At 36.8% G+C, this 2,500-nt stretch overlaps 1 protein-coding gene across 1 annotated transcript in view; it reads left to right on the top strand.

Annotated features, from left to right (window-relative positions):
- The window catches only part of LOC138027685 (phosphofurin acidic cluster sorting protein 1-like), a 29,147-nt gene extending 28,421 nt beyond the window's left edge, over positions 1 to 726 (top strand). The window contains exon 25 of the mRNA XM_068875256.1: positions 1 to 726. This exon is cut by the window's left edge and continues 1,003 nt beyond it. The gene's annotated coding sequence lies outside the window, so the exon portion shown is untranslated.
- Positions 727 to 2,500: the final 1,774 nt, after the last annotated feature.

Raw genomic sequence — 2,500 nt, 5'->3', positions numbered from 1 at the left:
GCTGACGAAACCTCAGCCGATACGTCATGACTTCAATATTTTGTATTGAAAATGTACTTTTCTGTGAATGGACTTGATTACCGTTGTAGATGAAATTCACAACTCGGACAGGATTGTCCCTTTGTTTATCCATTCAGTAGGACAAGATGGTACTAAACATTCTTCCACCCCTAACTCCAGCATCCGATTTCTGCTAATTTCCTATGGGAAGCATTGTTGTTATTTAGCTGCCAAAAATGTAGTTTGAATACAAAATCATCGTAGTCCAGGATGGTAAACCTTGGCGCCCCAATAACGTTCAGGAATTAGTTAAAGACAGGTAGGCTTGGAGGTTGATTAAACAAACAAAAACCAACAGTTTATTTCTTTTCTCGTCTTCCAATCTCTTGGACAATCCTGCCAAAGTTGCGATTTTTGTTACCTTCAGAAATTTAATGTTTCATTTCAATGAAAAGTATTATATTAAAACTATCTAAAAAAGTGCCTTTAAATTGGCTTTTTTTCGCCACTTTCCAACAGGGGCAAAGTGGGAGATTTGAATTGGGTTCAAGTTGTAAATATATTTAGAAATTTATTCTGCTTCATTTAAGAAGTGAGTAAGCAAACAAAACGATTTTCGCTACTGACAAGTTTATTTTCAAGTGTTCTTGACTTTGAGATATGCATTGCCAATTGCAGATTTATAATTTATTACAGAAAATGTATTATTAAAAAACTGAGGAAAATTTTCTTATTGAAAGTAATATTATTTCTTTGAAAAGAAAGTTGTTTAAAATTACGGTAAGGAAAGACTATTTTATTTTTTTTCAGTATTAATTTTGTTCTTTCATCCTTCATTTACTTTGCCCAGTGCGTGCATTGAGTGCGTGCAAGTCTGCAGGGGTTCACCAGAAGAGAAAACGGGCTAGCACTTCGTGTCAAGCCAACTTCATTTGCATTTAGATTAACATTTAGAATATCTATACAGAAAGTATCCCAAACATTCATAAAAGCTAACCTTAGGCCTAATATTAGGACTAAAGAAAAGTTTCTAGGCATAAGGTTAGCTTTTTCAAAACGCTTTGAATGACAATGATTGTCAGCGTCTTACCGAGGCGAGGCAAGTCACTTCACCCTCGGTTTCAAAGCGAGTGCATTAACTTTACTATATAGATCAATGAAAAGTGATTTACATTGAGACTCTACGCATAGCCTCGGCTTGAGTCAGTTGTCGAGGTAAATACTAATATATCGCAGTTAGTTTCTTGTTTTGAAGGTATTTTCGTGTTTGAATTGATTTAGAAACTCGCGTAATTCCCTAAACCTGTTGTAAGGAACCAGAAAGACGACGCGCTCGTAAGCTTTTCCCGCCATAAGAATTAGGTAACTTTTTTTACCAATCAAAATTTTCCTGCGCTTGGCGTGGGCTGAGTGTATTTTTTTTTTTCATGGGTTCATCTGAATATCTGCCAGGGTCGGCCAGGGTTTTTGGGTATACGGAATACAGGGGCTTTTTAAATCGGGTATACGGTATATTGCAGCTTAAATACGGGTATTCGGTATATCACTTTCTTTGAATTTCAGGTATACAGTATACAATGCTTCCATTAATTTTGGGTATTTTGGGGTATTTTGCCCAATTTTTTTCGGGTATTCTGGTATACCACTACCCCCCGCCCCTCCACCCTGGCCGACCCTGATCTGCGCTGGGTGTGATTGGCCAGAGTGTTATTACAGTAATTTTACCTTTGGACACCAAACTCTTCATGTCGCTCGTATTTGTGATGGGGTTATGCGACGTATATCCGTCGCTGAGTGGCATCGAAACGTAAAAAAAACAGTTTATTGACAACTTTATGCTTGAATATCAAGTCGTGTTTTCGAAATATTTTTCACTGGGATCTGAATTGGTTTTTCTCACAGTTTTAAATGCGGGTTTCGTACTTACCGTTGCCTTTCGAACGTGTCAAATTCGTCTGATTTCCATCTTCGAATGTCGGTTTTTATTGACGTTAGTGTTGCTCGCATTTTTTTCATTGAACTTCTATTTTTATATTTTTTGAAGTTTCCTTTTCAAACAGAAACCAACCGAGAATAAATTTTTGTTCCGAGATTTGCAAAGCTGTTATATTAAAGAAAATGTATTATAAACAGAGGAATCCCCTCGCATAGGGAGTTTAAAATAGATTGTTTTGTGCTATGGTATTGATTCCAATTAAAAAGATGATTTAAACGACTTTCAACTTTGTTCTTTGCTGTCTCAGTATTGCATAATACCCGAGTTGTTTTTGAATACTTTGAATCATAATTGCTGCCATGTTTCTTGTATGCATATTCAAGTTGTAGTCTCGCGGGACTTGAGCGAATAGCCCATTTTCGAATTCTCACGGCTAGACTGGATCTAGCATGAAATGGAGGCTAATTCGCCCAAATCTTTTCAAATGCAAATTAATTTGCCCGCATTAGCCTCCATTTCACGTTAGATCCAGTCCAGCTGTGAGAATTCGAAAATGGTCTATTG

Source organism: Montipora capricornis, chromosome 12 (assembly GCF_036669925.1).
Source record: "Montipora capricornis isolate CH-2021 chromosome 12, ASM3666992v2, whole genome shotgun sequence".
NCBI classification, from domain to species: Eukaryota; Metazoa; Cnidaria; class Anthozoa; order Scleractinia; family Acroporidae; genus Montipora; species Montipora capricornis.
The sequence above is the reverse complement of the archived record's forward strand: the minus strand, read 5'-3'. Positions and strand labels throughout refer to the sequence as shown.